Genomic DNA, 17,246 nt, shown 5'->3' with positions numbered 1-17,246 from the left:
TATACACACATCTTATATACATATATAAAAATTTATATATACATATAAGAATATATGTATACATGCATACATTTATTCCCACACATAAAGTTTTTGTTTGCTTACTTTAAAAAAAATATATGTTATACATTATACTTCACATTTAAAGATCTTTTATTGCTTTTTAGAGAGAAAGGAAGAGAAAGAGAGAGAGAGAAGCATCGATGTGAGAGTAAAACATCAATCCACTACCTCCTGCACGTGTGCACCTGTACTGGGGATCAAACCCGCAACCTGGGCATGTGCCCTGACCGGGAATCGAACCGGCAACCTTGCAGTGCACAGGACAATGCCCAACCAACTGGGCCACACCAGTCAGGGCTTGTTTGCTTACTTTTATTTATTTTTTCTTCTTTTTTTAAATTCTTACCTGAAGATATATTTTTATTGATTTTAGAGAAAGAGGAAGCGGGGGCTGCAGGAGAGAGAAACATTGATGTGAGAGAGAAACATTGATTGGTTGCTTCCCTGCACCTCAACCAGGATTGAACCTGCAACCTAGGTATGTGCCCTGATCAGGAATTGAACCCGCAACCTTTTGGTATATGGGATGTCACTCCAACCAACTGAGCCACACTGGCCAGGGCATTTGCTTACTTTTAATAAAATTGAGCCTTTAATTCTCCCAAGCAATCATATTTCCCTGGTTCATTTACTCTCCCAGAAGATGATTTCATACCTTTTTTTTCCTCCAATCAAACTCCCAGAACTTCTCTAGTCCTCACTCTCAGTGATGATCTTGCTTCCTAATTCACTGAGAGAACTTCCACACCTCCCATCACCACATATGGCTACTAACCCACATGTCTACTCATTTACTCAGCTTTTGTACCTATGGATGGACTATTTCATCCATACCTTTTTCACTATGGATGAACTATCCATGCTCCAATCTAAGCCATATTTCTATTTGTATGGTATATGCTATTTCCATTTGCCTGCTCAAAGATGTTACCTAAGAAATTATCCCCTTTCCTACATCATATTTCACTCTCTATTAAATTATTTCCATCAGCAGGTAAACATTCTGTTTTTCTCTCACCTTAAAAAGATCTTTAAAGGGAGGAAATTATCCCTTGTTGCTACACTCCCTCGTGTCTTGTTCTCTTTTGGACCAAAACACCTCCACAGAGTTAGCTCCACTCACCATTTCCTATTCCTTTCCTTCTATTCTCTCTCTTTTTAATGTGGTAAAATATACGTGACATAAATTTACTATTTTAACCATGTGTACAGTTCAGTGGCATTAAGTACATTTACAATGTTGTGCACTATCTGTTTCCAGAACTTTTTCATCATCCCAAACAGAATTTTTGTATCCGTTAAACAATAACTCCCTGTTTGTCCCTACCCCCAACCCGTTAACTCTATTCTACTTTCCGTCTCTATGAATTTGCCTATTCTAGGTATTTCATCTTAGCGGAATCATACAATCTTTGTCCTTTTGTGTCGGGCTTATTTCACTTAGCAGAATGTCCTCAAGTTTCATCCTTGTTGTAGCATATATCAGAATCTCATTCCTTTTTATGGCTGAATAATATTCCATTGTATGTATATGCCATCTTTTGATTATCCATTCATTTGTTGATGGATATTTGGGTTGTTTGCACCTTTTGGTTATTGTAAATAATGCTGCTATGAGCTCTGGTGTACAAGTATCTGAATTCTTGCTTTCAATTCTCTTGAGTATTTACTTATAAGTGGAATTTTGGGTCATATAGTAATTCTGTGTTTAACTTTTTTTTAAAAATTGTAAAATATACATAACATTAAATTTACTGTCTTAACCATTTTTAAGTGTACAGTTTATTAGTGTTAAGTATTTTCACATTGTTGTGTAATCAATCTCTAGAACTTTTTCATCTTGCAAAGCTGAAACTCTATACCCGTTAAACAACAGCTCCCTCCCCTCTACCTAACCCCCCCACCATCATTGATGTTTCTGTCTCTCTCTCCCTCTCCTGTCCTCTCTGTGAAATCAATAGAGATATATTAAAAAAAAAAAAAGAATGTGGTAATACATAATTTCTTAAAAGATGGCTGCCCTGTTGTATGTAGGTGTTTATTTAACCACTGTTCTACAAGTTTTAATGTACATGGTACAGGTGCCTGGATGTAATTTTAAAATATTTCAATTTCAAGATACTGAAAGTCTTAGATATGATGAAATGTTGTCTTGAGTTTATTTCAGTGTTTGAAATGAAATATAGGCATTTAATCATTTATTTATTTATTTTAATCTTCACCAGAGGATATTTTTCCATTGCTTTTTCAGAGAGAGTGGAAGGGAGAGAGAGAGAGAGAAACATTGATGTGAGAGAGACACATTGATTGGTTACCTCCTGAATGCACCCCACCTGGGGCCAGGGATCAAGCCTGCTACAGAGGTATGTGCCCTTGGCTGGAATCGAATCTTTCGGTCCGCAGGCTGACGCTCTAACCACTGACCAAAACCGGCTAGGGCTAATTTTATTTTTAAAAGATGGTTAGCTCATTGTCTAAATACAGTTTTTAATGTCTTCCCCCTAGTGGGTTGAAAGGTCATTTTTATTATCTAATTCCTGTTTGATCTGACACTTGAATAGACAGACAAATGGAATAGAAAAAAAACCCCAGAAATAGGCTGAAATACATATGATATGTTAGTATGTAATAAAGGTATTATCTTAAATTAGATGAACCAGTCAAATGATGTTGGCATAACTAGGTAGTCATCTGAAAAACAAATAGAGTTGAATCATATTTTATACCTTACACCATGATAAAGTCCAAGTGGATAAAAATTTTAACTATGAAAATTAAAATCATAAAAGTTCTGGAGAAGAATGTGGAAGAAATAATGAAAAAATTAATACATAAAGTTCTCACTTTTATGTGTGTTAAATTTTTAAAAATATTTTTTATTGATTTTTAGAGAGAGAGGAAGGGGGGGAGAGAGAGAAAATCAATATGAGAGCAAAGCATCAGTCCAGCTGCCTCCTGCATGCGCCCTACCACGGTTCGAGCCTGAAACCTGGGCATGTGCTCTGACCAGGAATCAACCAGCAACCTTTTGGTGCATGGGAGGATGCCCAAACAACTGAGCCACACCAGCCAGGACAGTGAAAATAAAATTTTTGAAACTTTTCAAAATATTAAAAAAAATTAATACACTTATTCTTTAAAGCATTTTTAAGTTCACAGCGAAATTAAACAGGAAGTACAGAGTTCCCATATACTCCCTGTCCCCACACATGCACAGCTTTCCCCACTAATGACATCCCACACCACTGTGGTACATTTGTTAAAATTCATGAACCTATAGCATTATCACCCAAAGTCTGCAGTTTACATTAGGTTTTACTTTTGGTTCTGTATATTCTATAGGTTTTGATAAGTACAGAATAGTATCACTGCTCTAAAAATCCTGTGCTCTGTTTATTCATCCCTCCTCCTCCCAGCCCCTGGAAACCACTGATTTTTTTTTTTTACTATCTACATGGTTTTGCTTTTTTTCAGAATGTCACATAGAAGTTCATATCACACAGTATATAGCCTTTCAGATTGGCTTCTTTCACTTAGTAATATGCATTTAAGTTTCTTCCATGTCTTTTCATGGTTTTATAGCTCATTTCTTTTTAGCACTGAATAATATTCCATTGTCTGCATTCACCACAGTTTATTTATTTCCCACCGTCTACTGAAGGTCCTCTTGGTTGCTTCCAGGTTTTGGCAATTATGAATAAAGCTGCTATAAACATCTATGTGCAGGTGTTTGTGTGGACATGTTTTCAATTTATTTGGGTAAATACCAAGGAGTGTGATTGCTAGATCGTATGGTAAGACTATGTTTAGTTTTTGTTTTGATTTTTTAAATCTGATTCTATTTTTTCCATTGCTTTTCAGCGAAAGAGAGAGGGGGAGAGAGAGAGAGAAACATTGATGTGAGAAACACATCAATTGGTTGCCTCCTGCACCCTGACCAGGGTGAGCCTGCAACCAAAGTATGTGCCCTTGGCTGGAATCGAACCTGGGACCCTTTAGTCCACAGGCCGATGCTCTAACCAACTGAGTTACCTGGCCAAGGCCTAAGCTTGCAGTGTTTTTGAAACTAACTTGTGCCTGGCGGATGTTGCTAAGTGGTTTGAGAGTCAAGCCATGAACCAGGAGGTCACGGCTTGATTCCCGGTCAGGGCACATGCCCGGGTTCCAGGCTAGATCCCCAGTAGGGGGTGTGCAGAAGGCAGCTGATCAATGATTCTCTCTCATCATTGATGTTTTTCTCTCTCTCCCCCCCTTTCCCTTCCTCTCTCTGAAATCAATAATAAAAAAAAGATTTAAACTAATTTGTAACAATTTTTGCAGTATAGAAATAGTTCATTTTGTTGTTTACTGTTTTAATCTTTTCATTTCTGACTTCTATTTTTTTTATTATTTAGAAAGGCTCTCTGCATTCCTATATTATAAATAAAATTATCATTTTAAAATTATTTTTATGATTTTACTACTTATATTTAAATATTTAATCCATCTGGAATTCATTTTTTAGATGCCTACTCATTCGTACTAGCAACATTTATTATTTAGTTAATATTTTTCTCATTAATTGGAAATGTCACCTTTATTCTATATTGAATTTTCCTAAGTATTTAGTTTGTTTCTAGACTTTATTCTATTACATTGACCTGTCCATTCATATACCAGTTCACACTGTTATAATTTAATCATTGTGGCTTTATTTTAATATCTGATTAGTCTAGCTCCCCATTATTATTCATTCTTTTCAGAATTTTCTTGATGTTTCTGCCTTATTTTTTTATGCGAGTTTCAGACTCAGTTTCCAAAAATGTAACTGTTACCCACTTTTATTGAGATTAAATTTGTAGACTAATTTAGGGAGAATTGATATCTTTATGATATTGAGTCTTTACATGTCATGCCTTTACATCTGTTCAAGTATTTTGTGTCCTTGGTAGACATTAAAAATTTATATATATGTATATATCTTGCATATTTCTTGCAATGTTTATTCTTAGTTTTTTTCTCTTTTCTGTTGCAGTTGTAAATGGGAACTCTCCATTTTATCTTTTGTTTGTTGTTTGCATATGAAGGCTATTAATTTTTACATATTGATATTTGATGTAGCTGACATACTGAATTTTTAAAATATTTGCAATACATTTTCAGTTGATTTTATTTTCATGGTATATAATCATATAAGCTGTGAATGATGATAAATTTATTTATTTCCCACTTTTATACCTCCCTTATATTTTTCTCAACAAACTGCTTGACTAATACTTCCTAAAATGTTAAATAATAGTGCTATTTGATGTCTTTGTCTTGTTCCTGACTGGGGATACTTGTGGTGTTTCCTAATTAAACATGATATGATTTGGGGCTGAAATAGATATCTTTCATTCTATTGTCTATTCAAAATCTTAACAAAAATACCTGCTATTTTGTTAGAATTATTGTTATGAAGAATGGATGTTGAATTTTAACAAATGTCTTCAGAATCAATGGTATGCCTGTTAATTTTATATGTCAACTTGACTGGGCCACTGGAGTGCCTAGATATTTGGTCAAACATTATTTTGAGATTAACATTTGAATCAGTAGACTGAGTAATGCAGATTGCCTTTTCTAATGGGAGTTGCCCTCATCCAATCATTTGAAGGCCTGAGTAGAACAAAAAGGCTGACCCTCCTATAATTAAGAGGGAACTTCTGCTGCCTAATTGCTTGAGATAGGACATCGGTCTTCTCCTGCCTTTTGCCTGGAACTGAAATATTGGCTATTCTTGGGCCTTGAGCCTGTCAACTTTTGGACTAGAACTTACACCATTGGCTCTCCTGGTTCTCAGGCCTTTGGACTCAGACTGGAACTTCACCTTTGGCTTCCTGGGTCTCCAGCTTGCTAACTGCAGATCTTGGGACTTCTCAGCATCCATAATCGTGTGAGCCATTTTCTTATAATAAATCTTTCTATCTGTATACATCCTTTTGGTTCTATTTCTCTGGGAAACTCTAATACATAAGGTAATAGAAGTATTTTTCTTTTTTGATCGCTTAGTAAAGTGAATTATATTAGTAGGTAGTCTAATAGTGAGCCATCCTTGCATTCCTGGTGTATTATTCTTTAATGTACTGTTAACTTTTAAAAAACATATGTTTTTATTGATTTTAGAGAGAGAGGAAGAGAGACAGAAACATCAATGATGAGAGAGTCATTGATCGGCTGCCTCCTGCACCCCCCGACTGGGGATCGAGCCTGCAACCTGGGCACATGCCCTGACTGAGAATTGAATCGCAATCTCCTGGATCCTAGGTTGATGCTCAACCTCTGAGCCATGCCCACCCGGGCAAAAAAATTGAGATATTTAAAAGGTATTATCTGTGGCATTTGGTGAGTGGTTGGATGTGATGGTGTGAAGAAGGAGGAATCAAAGATGATTTCACTTACTAGCAGTTGGATGTTTGAACCCTGAAGGAGAAGCATATTTGATAATTTCAGATTTGGATTAGTGTGAGGTACTTATGAGATGTATACATAGAAATGGTCAATATGTAGTTGCTTGTAAAGATATGGAGCTCCGAAGACAGATCTGGTCTTGAAATGTCGATTTAAGAACCATTAACATAAAGTAACAAAAGCCATGGGTATGAATGAGATTAAACAGGGGCTGTAAATAGACAGTAAAAGAAGGCATGGGACCAGGCATTAAGGAATTCCGTATTTAAGTGTGAGTAGAGGAAGAGGTGACAAAGGAGCCTGAATAGGACTAGCAAGAGAGGTAAGAGAACCAGTGTGTGTATGTCTGTGTTAGTGAGTGAAAGAGAGAGACTTGATGAAATTTTAACCTAAGATGAGCACAAAGTTTGTGTTCTTTTAATTGTACCCTGAATAATAATGCCTACCTTGTAGTGTTAGAGGGATCAAATGAAATATATAGAGCACCTTGTACAATGCCTAGTCCATCAAGCAAATAGTAGCTTTTGTTACCTTTGATGTTATTTTCTCTCTTTCAGTTTTACAAAACAGTTCAAATGTAATCTTACGTCAGTCCACTCTTACTCAGGTGTGATTTAATTAAAAAAATTTTTAATTCTTGAGAGAGGAAGGAAGAGAGAAAGCGAGAGAGAGTGCGCACCATCAATGTGAGAGAGAAACACTGACCAGTTGCCTCCCATATGTGCCCTGAGCAGGAATCAAACCCACAACCTGCGTATGTGCCCTGACTAGAAATTGAACCCTCTACCTCTTGGTATATGGGACAACGCTCCAACCAACTGAGTCACACCTGCCAGGGCCTATCTACCGAATTGATAAATGGAATAGTACATCTAATTTTGATCCAGTTTATAAGAAAGAAATAGATTATTTTATTAACTTTTACATATTTATGCTATATTTTTAGAATATACATATATATTCCAAAAATATATATGTATATACATGTGTATGTGTATATACACACACACACATATGCTTCCTTATAGAGTTCAATCTGATTCAATTTATGTGGCAAGTATATGACTTAGTTACATAAAATAGAGGCTTAAGTTCCCACTTTCCCCCTTGGGATATTTCCTAAATTGATAGCACTATGTCTGGAAATGCTAGGCTATAAGAAACAGTAAACTTATAAACTAAGAGAGCCAGATATCTGCCATCTGCTTGGTCCTGAAAAATTGATTTATTCACATTCATGGTTATACATTTATTATTTAGTGCCATGGAGTTTGTCATGCAGACTCTAAACCTGTAGCATTATTAACAGTTGTGGTATATGGAAAGTAAGAGGAACATTTCAGTATGGATGTTATTTTGTTCTGTGATGTTTTATTTTTGTGGTTGGGAAGGTAAAGGTCTTGTGTTCTTTGGTAGCCTTGTCTGCCTTGAGAAGTAAGATCCTGGGTCTCAAAATGCTAGTGTTGCTACAGTGATCTCAGTGTCCCAACTGACTATAATTTTTTAGCCTCTCGAACTATAACTTGTGAAATTTGTAAGAGAGTGAATCTTTTTCTCTTTTAAATGTGATCATGTTGCAGCCTATATCTACAAATACTCATGGATATTTCTCAAATTGTCTGTTTTTACTTCATGGTTGTGTTTGTCCATCCCTATATGTTTCTTTGAGACCCCACTGTAAAAGTGTTTTCATCAACACCAGGTGGCCTTGTTCTAACAAGATGTAATTAATGCCTACATACGTTAATAACCATTGTTTCAGAAAAGAGTTAGCTCTATGCCTTGGAGATGTATAAGGAAGCTTTTGTAAGATGACTAAGAGCTGAACAGTGAGGTCGTACATATTTTCTTTGAGGGTGAGGGTTAGGAGAAAGCCTATTAGGCATTTCTGACCCACCAGTTTTCAGTGTTTGCTCTAAGATGTCAGTTTATACCAAGGCCAGTTGGGAAACAAAATAGTGAATTCTGGGAATGACCTGAGCTGCCTCACTCCAAAACATCCATGAGCAAGATGTGTGGTGTGTGTCTGTCTGCTTCTCTGTCTACTCGTATCAGCCATTTCAGAATTAAACTGCCCAGGTAGTCAGAGAATTAAGGTAACCCTCAAAATCAAGAATGGCATTAAGGAAGAATGAATATAGAGAAAGTCCTTAATTGTATAGTATTACTCTGGCATGAAAGCAGTGTTATGTAGGAACTAAGCATATTTTTAACCATCAGGAAAATGTTTTCAGTGTCAGAAACAGTCAGGGAAAGGGTATGGACAGAGAAGACTAGAGCAGCAGGGACTGAGCCTTGAGAAGTACCTTTATTTGGGGAGAGTATGGAGAAGAAGAAAAAGAGAGACAAGCAGCAGTCAGAGATAGGTTCCCAAAGATCAGAGAAGCTGCCACATCTACCAAACATAAATCCCAAGGGGCTGACACCATATTAGAGATTTACAAAAGAAAAAATAAAGAGGAAAAAAGAAGTTCCCTCCTCACCTCCCACCCTTCTTTTCAAGGAGTTTAGCATTGAAAGGCCTGGCAGAAAGAGGATGGTAGCAGTCCAATGCTTCTTACAACTTTGCGCCTTGGAAATGGTCTTTGTTGCATATCCTTATTGTCTGTCAAAACGGCTTCTTGCTAAATTTCCTATTGTTTTTCTTGTTGCATTTACTGGTTTTGCAAACTCTGAGTTACAGGGATTTTCAGAGAGAACTCTTATGGGGAGTTCAGTGTTTTCAGGAGTGTATGAAATGTGTTTTAAAGGAGACTCTGTATTTGTATTACATGTGTACTTAAGGTTCACACACAGCAGTGTATGATTGTAGCTTTTGGCCATGTTCAGTACATTTAATATTTCCTCCAGAGCTGATGTGGAAAGTTTGGCTGCTAATTAGTAAAGAATTTAGCAGATGTCTCTGTGGGCTGAGCTCAGCATTAAGTGACTTCAAGGGATAATTTAGTAGGTAGCAAATTTTACTGTGTGTATATTGCTATGCAGAAATAGCTCCCAAGATCCTTTACTTTAATTGATAATCCAGCTGGAAAAACAAAAACTGGAAGCACACAAGTTGTATGAACAATTTGGATTCACTCGGTACATAGAAGTATTTCTGTAAATGTGATACATGTGAGGGCATGTGAAAGATATTACAAAAAGCTGATTCTAGAGTATATTATTTTGCAGTGAGGAGAGTGAGAGGGTTGGTTGCTTCCCCTTCATGATCTCATATCACTCAGCTGATACTTCTTTTCCAGCATGTAGTAAACATTGGGACTATTTGCTTTCTTAATCATTTATTTATTTACTCAGCTGATAGTTAATGCTCATTAGGTGTAGGACTTTGAGTTAGATGTTAAGGATAGAGAAAGAAAGTCCTGCCATAAAAGAGCTCTTTGCTTAGGGTGGAAGACAGGAAATGTATTTAAAACACAGCATTTGCTAAAGTTGAGCCTTTAGCAAGAGCCTGGAATTGCTTAATACATAGCTGCCAAATGTGTGAAAGTATGCATAAAGTGCTAAGGAATATAATACTGGGCACCAGTACAAACCTGTCAACATAAGAAACATCCAAACCTATAAGAATTTTTATGAGTTTATTTGAGCCAAACTGACAACAAATGCCAGGGAACAAAATCTCAAGGGACTGAGAAAATGCTCCAGAGAATGGCAGTTTTGCATCTTATTTTATACATTATAATCAAAGGAGGAAGCTTAAGAGGGGGTTACATGAAATTCATTGGTGATAGATTAGGGAGGCGGGAGAAAGCAAAGCAAGGTTATGCCTGGAGAGTGGTCTGGAAAAAGGGAAGTTACCTTGATATTCCAAAGGTATGTTATTTTAGATGCAAAAAAACCAGCTCAGTTAAGGTAAACATTGACCTTTGTCATGGAAGATTCCAGCCTAGGACATGACTACCCACCACACTGGCTTTTAGTTTAGAAGTTTTAATTTCAGACCATCCTAACTGCTTACTTTCTTTTTCTAAATTTGTAAGGCCACCATGCAGGCCTTCCCTGAGTTTGTCAGGTTTAGTATGTGGCCCCTTTTTTGTCCACAAACCTTACTTGAAGGGGCCAGAGGAGGCTTCCCAGAGTAAATCACTCTTGAGTTTTCTTGAAGGAGAGGAGAGCTTGTCTGGTGGACAAGCAGGGAGAGGGCATTTCAAGCAGGAGGAAAAGCATGTGTGGAGGCACAGAGCAGTGTGAGCGTGGAATATTCTAGGAATGGTGAGAAATGGGGTTTGTTTCAAGTCTGGTAGGTACATGTAAAGAAATGGCAAGCCTGTGACGACTCTAGAACGGTAGGCAGGGACCAGAAAATTAAAGATTTTTTTCTTGATCCAGTTACTGGAGCTTTGTTTCTTCATTTTATTAGCTTTTTTCCTCTCTCCCAAATCAGCTTTTGGTTTGTTGAACCTCTCTATTGTTTGTTTGTTTTCTATTTCATTATTTTTTGTTTTTATCTTTATTATACTTTCTTGTTTTCTAGCATCTTTAGTTGAACTCTAACTCATTTATTTATTTATTATTATTTTTTTAATAATTTTTATTTTTGTTTAAAGTATTACAGATGTCCCTTTTTCTCCCCAGTGACCCCCCCCATTCCTTCCCCCTCCCCAGTCACTCTCCCTACCATTGTCCGTGTCCTTGGGTTGTGCATATATGCATATAAATTCTTTGGTTACTCTCTCCCCCTCCACCCCCTCTCCCCCTTCCCTCTGACCTTTCGTCAGTCTCAACTATGCTTCCAAATCAGTTAGTATTTCTTAGGCAATATGTTACAGAAACCTGAAGAACAGGGGCTTATTCAAATAGATTTTCCTCAAGAAATCTTGAGAAATTCCTGTGCTGTGCATCTGCTTGAGGAAGTCATCAACAATCCAATCTTCTAGCTTCTTCTGTCTCTAGTGTGTGGCTTTTGTCCTTTTGGTTACAAGACAGCTGCTTTTGATGCAAGCACCAGACATCTTTGCTCCAGTCTATGAAAAGGGGTAAGGATAAAGGACAATTTAACCAGGAAAACAGTAGCATTCTCAGAATCCTCACCTAGAAATTCCCACATAATCTCCTTACTAGGACTCAGTCACCTGACCCATTCTAGCTGTAAGGGAGATTGCCAGATTGAATGTTTTTTTAAGTTTTATTCCTCACCCAAGGATATTTTTTCCATTGCTTTTCAGAGAGAGTGGAAGGGAGAGAGAGAGAGAAACATCAACGTGAGAGACACATCAATTAGTTGCCTCCTGCACCCTGACCTAGGCGAACCTGCAACTGAGGTACATGCCCTTGACCGGAATCGAACCCAGGACCTGTCAGTCCACAGGCCAACGCTCTAACCACTGAGCAAAATCTGTTAGGGCTCAGTTTTTTTGTTTTTTTTTGTTTTTGCAGTTTCAAAGGTCTCACATTTATTACTGAACCAAGCTATTACAGGGGGAAAAAAAAAGAGAGAAATCATTCTTCCAATAATTTCACAAGGTGCTCAACTGTCCAGACAGTAGTGATCTTTTTAGTCATTTAAAGATGCAGGCAACCTGGATACAGCATAAATGTGAGCCATTTCTCATGTGTGATTCCTTATAGACCCAGTTTGGTTCTTCTCCAATGTCTCCTCTTGGGAATTGTACCTGATTTTATTACCAGTTTTCATCTGAATCCATTGTGGAATGGGCCGATTCTGCTTTTGTTTCTTGGCCAGGAACCTCTTGATCCTGAAAGTCTTGTGGGAAGACATGGCACAGCTCAGCCAAATGCTAGTACCACGATGTCGGAGAAAGAGCAGGGCTCAGTTTTAACTGAGAACATTTCCATCTAAGATGTTGAGTAAATAATTAGTATTGTCCACTATTGTTTTTAATTATCTTTTTATTGTTGACTCCTAATTTCATTTCATAGTGGTCTCGGAAAGTGGTTTTTGAACCACATGAATTCTTTGAGAGTTTTTGAGAATTCATTTATGATGTAGTACCAGTGTATTTTGGAAAATTTTTTCATGTATACTTGGAAAAAAAACTCTGTCTTTGTTGGAACAGGATTAGATCAAGTATGTCAAATTTGTTAATATGAATGATATCCATAGTCATTTTTTGTTTGCTTGAGCTTTTACTCTCTAAGAAGTAGGTTAAAGTATGCCATGAAGATTGCAGATTTGTCATTTGCCATGGTGTGTTTTTTTGGTCAGTTTTTACTTGATATATTACTGTTACTGGAAAGGGGACCTGGCCCTGAGCGGGTCTGGTACTGGCTGGCAGGTAGTGTGTGGGTTCTTGACTTCATGCAGGAAAGATTTCACAACACAAGTCCAGGTGATTTTTAGAGGACATTTATTTTTTATTTTTTATTTAAAAAAATCCTCACCTGAGGATATTTTTTAATGATTTGAGAGAGAGAGGAAGGGAGAGAGAGAGAGAAACATCAATGTGTAGTGTGCACACAATGCTTTTTTCTTCAGTTGTTCTCAACCTTACCATGGCCCAATATTCTTTGCGTTATCTAGGTTCAAATTCTGGCTCTGTATGATCTTGAGAAAGTCATTTAATCCCTCTGTTTCTCAGTTCCCATAGCTGTAAAATGGGGGATATTAATAAAACCTCATAGAATTATTTTGAGAATTAAATTAGTTAATATATATAAAGCACACAGCAGAACCTAGTATGTAGCAAGTGCTATAAATGTTATTTATATTATTGCTATTATAACAGTTTTTTATGGTGAAAAAAATATATTTAGGATTAGACAGCTGGGCTCAATTTAGGTGGCCCAGTTTAGTTGGCAACATTGAAAGCTTTGTATTCAGAAACCAGTTGAAGCCCAGCCCAGCGTGGCTCAGCGGTTGAGCATCGACCTAGGATCCAGGAGGTCATGGTTTGATTCCCGGTCAGGGCACATGCCCGGGTTGTGGGCTTGATCCCCAGCTGGGGGCATGCAGGAGGCAGCCGATCGATGACTCTCTCATCATTGATGTTTCTATCTCTCTGTCTCCCTCTCCCTTTCCTCTCTCTGAAATCAATAAGGACATATTTCTAAAAAAGCCAGTTGAATATATGCCTTCTTTTTTCCATCAGGCCTGATCAGATTTTGACCTTGGCAATGCCATTTTCATGACACTTCTTCCCTGCCTGCTTGATGTCGTGCTTGTTGGCCTTGATATCCACAAATGAACACATGTTGCTGTCTTCTACCTTCTTCATGGCTAATTCAGTAGTCAGGGGGCATAGTGTTCAAGCTTGCTTCATCTGGGAGTGCTCTTCCAAGGATATTTGGGCTGCCTTCAGAGCTTCTATGTCTTGGGCTATGGGAAGGTGGGTGATATGCATATCTTTTTTGTTGTGGCTGTGGACTTTCAGTCCTGCTTTCTTGACCTTGAAAGCCTTTGCTTTGCTGCTTTGGGAAGGGCAGGGGCTTCCTTTGCTTTTGGTGCCATCTTCATGGAAAGCTTTAACAATTTTTTTTAAAAAACATAACTCTTAACTACCCTGAAGTCAAATTAATAGGTAATTAAGGTTACTATTGCTCATAAGTATAAAACATCATCATGATAAAAGTAAAAAAATTAAATCAGTAAAAATAAAGATTTCAGTATACAAATTTGGGGGCCTGACCATTCTAGAAGACGTAATGAAGCAGTCAGATACTAGTTTTAGATTTAAGAGGAGACAAAAGCCACTCCATGAGAGAAGAAGAATTAAAGATTAGAGATACCAGTGGATATTAGAATAAAAGTGTATGACCAACCAGACTTATTTGTATGTGATAAGGGAAAAGGGGAAGTAAACTCAATTGAAGCAGACATAGCATAACAAGACAAGTTACAGATTGATAAGAGAAAACAAGCAGGTATGATATATCTTTGCCAACTTTATCAGTGTTTCTTTGTAAAATGTTCATTTAATCTTGAATGTTTCATTTTTTCATTAGGGAAAGAGTTGGCAGTATAGGTACATTGATAACTTTATTTGTGGGAAGAGCAAAAATAAACTTTTTTTTTTTACTGCCCACAATATTTCTTGTTTATTTATCAAGAGAAACGTTCCTCGGCTCAAATATTCATGTTTTGTAGTTCAGGAACACAGGTCAGTGACAAACTTCCATGGAATTCAACCTAAAGAAATTCTTTACATTGCAAGATCACTTTGCACTCTGAAAGATACCAGCCTTCCTCATCTCCTTATAATCTTTCATGGAATCATAATTTCTGTAGAAATCTGCTTATGCCTTCTTTCTTGGTTCGGCCACACCAAACTTATAGAAAGCTGCAACCCCCAGGGATACAATGACGGCTCCAATGATGTGAAATCTCAGATGCTTGGCCAGAAGACCACGCATCTGAGGTTTTATCAAAGCTCCGGAAGACATGGTAGTTGTATTCTCCTCAGCACCAACATCCTTCCTGATGGAGAGAACTGGATGACCAAAAATAAACTTTTTACTTACATTTGATATTTGGAAACAAAGGCTAAATCACCGTGAATATAAAAACTATAAATGGATTCTGATACATATGTGTTGAATTGGTATTCAGATACCAGGAGCAGCATTCCATTGGCTGTTGAATTTTCTGAAATGTTGACCAGTTCTTTTTTTAAAAAAATATATTTTTTATTGATTTCAGAGAGAGGAAGGGAGAGGGAGAGAGAGAGAAACATCAATAATAAGAGAGCCATTGATCGGCTTCCTCCTGCACGCGCCCTAATGGGGGTGGAGCCGGAAACCCAGGCATGTGCCCTGACCTGGAATCCAGCTGTGATCTCCTAGTTTATGGGTCGATGTTCAACTTCTGAGCCATGCTGGCTGGGTTCGTTGACCAATTCTTAATGATCTGAACAAAACAAAAAAGCGAATTTTCCTCAATTTACAAGGTAGTTGCATTCAGTATAGGAAATTCAGTATATATTAAAACCATGCAAGATGACTTTGTTTTAGAATCCATGCTTGGGTAATAATAAACATGTTCTTCATTTACCTGAATGTCTGGCAAGACACATGAATTTCACACAGTACACGGAGCAATACTTCTTTGTGCAATACTGTCCTATACCTTGCAAGATGTCTAGCATCTCTGGTCAGCAACACTCCTTGCCCCATAATCATTGTTATACCCAAAACATTTCATCTGAAAACTTCAAAAACAACTTCAGAGTGAGATGGTATAGCCTCAGGTGAAAACTGCTTTAAACTGTTTGCTTAATGTTTTTCTTTTCTTTTTTAGAGGGGAAGGGAAAGAGAGAGATAGAAACCTTGATGAGAAATATTGATGGGCTGCCTCCTGCACACCCCCTATTGGGGATCGAGCCCTCAACCCGGGCATGTGCCCTGACAAGGAATCGAACCGGTGACCTCTTGGCTTATGGATCAACACCCAATCACTGAGCCACCTCAGCTGGGCTCTGTTTACCTAATATTAATATTGCTCTACCAGCAATATTACTGTATACTTATTGTATACTCAATGTGATTTCTTGATTGAAAGTTCTAAACCACTCATTTAGTGGTTAACTTTATGATTAATTGCTTTGTGCCAGTTCTTCTGTTGTTGTCCTTATTGTTATTTCTCTTATTATTTCTCTGATCTGGTCAGAGGTTTATGCTTTTCTTCCCCTCTAGAAAATGAGCTTCCTTACTCAAGTTAACCATTTAACTTCAGCAAACATTTTTTGAGCAGCCAACTCCTAAATGCTAGGCACTGTGCTGGAGAAGAGATTCTCAACTTATATGTATCTTCTAAGAATATGTTCTCCTACTAAGCCATAGTATCATTATTTATACCTTAGACAATTAACCTTAATTCAGTAAAATTATTTCATATACAGTCCCTATTAAAATTTTCCTATTTGCTTCCAGAAAATCTTTGATCGGTTTTTGTGACCCAGAATCCAGTCAAGGTCTCATACCTTGATTTCATTTCACTGGTTATATCTGTTAACCTCTTTTAATCTACACATTTTGTTTGTTTGAAGAGTGCTGTACACTTGTCTTTTAGACATTCTAGAAATGTCTAATTGTTTTCTTATTATTAGACTCAAGTTAAACATTTTAGCAAGTTATCATCAGAAAGTTGATAAGGCCGGGTGTTTCACTTTTGTGATGCTCCAAGGGGTTAAGGTGCTATCCACCAGATCTCTCCATTGTAAAGGTACATTTCCCCCCCCTTTGTAACAAATAAGTAATCTTGGGGGCATATACATATTTGAATATGCTATTTTTTACTTAAAATTGCAATATACATTTTCTATGTCATCTCAAAGTCACCTGATGTGCTGAATTCTTATGAGCATATAGTTTCTTAATTTTATTAAAAATAATACCTATGTATACCCTAGCCAGTTTAGCTCAGTGGTTAGAGCGTCGGGCTTTGGACTGAAGGTCCCGGGTTTGATTCCAGCCAAAGGCATGTATGTCGATTGTAGACTTGATTCCCAGCCCCTGGTTGGGGCACGTGCAGGAGGTAATCAATTGATGTGTCTCTCTCACATCGATGTTTCTCTCTCTTTCTCCCCCTTCCCCTCTCTCTGAAAAAAGCAATGGGAAAAAAATTCTCAGATGAGGATTAAAAAAAATAAAAAATAAAAATAAAACCTATGTAATGAATGCTTATTATGTGTAAAGCACTATCTTAAATATTTTATATACATTATCTAGTTTATCTAACATAACATTATTTTTTCCTCCGTAACAGTTCTATGAGATAGAGACTATTATTCCCTTCATTTTACAACAGAAGACTTCAGTGAGAAGTCACACAAATCATTTAAGTGTTAAAACTTGGA

The 17,246-nt window shown here is 37.2% G+C and overlaps 1 protein-coding gene and 2 pseudogenes across 4 annotated transcripts in view; 1 reads left to right on the top strand and 2 right to left on the bottom strand.

The window, feature by feature from the left end:
• Positions 1 to 17,246, top strand: part of TESK2 (testis associated actin remodelling kinase 2) — a gene marked incomplete at its 5' end in the record, with an annotated part of 77,148 nt that overhangs the window by 813 nt on the left and 59,089 nt on the right. The window contains one exon of one of the 2 annotated variants that reach the window (XM_081145581.1): positions 5,890 to 5,977. The exons of the other annotated variant lie outside the window; for it this stretch is intronic. Of the gene's footprint in view, positions 1 to 5,889; positions 5,978 to 17,246 lie in introns of those variants that run through there. 2 annotated transcript variants of the gene reach the window in all.
• On the bottom strand, positions 11,945 to 12,254 carry LOC308560253 (large ribosomal subunit protein eL39 pseudogene; annotated as a pseudogene). Its single transcript has one exon. The product of its transcript is annotated as a large ribosomal subunit protein eL39 pseudogene (transcript).
• Positions 14,519 to 14,835, bottom strand: LOC308560598 (cytochrome c oxidase subunit 6C pseudogene; annotated as a pseudogene). Its single transcript has one exon. The product of its transcript is annotated as a cytochrome c oxidase subunit 6C pseudogene (transcript).

The sequence above is a fragment of the Miniopterus schreibersii genome (genome assembly GCF_964146895.1).
Source record: "Miniopterus schreibersii genome assembly, chromosome: 8".
Classification (NCBI taxonomy): Eukaryota; Metazoa; Chordata; class Mammalia; order Chiroptera; family Miniopteridae; genus Miniopterus; species Miniopterus schreibersii.
Note: the sequence above shows the minus strand (reverse complement) of the source record. Positions and strands in the feature narration are given on the sequence as shown.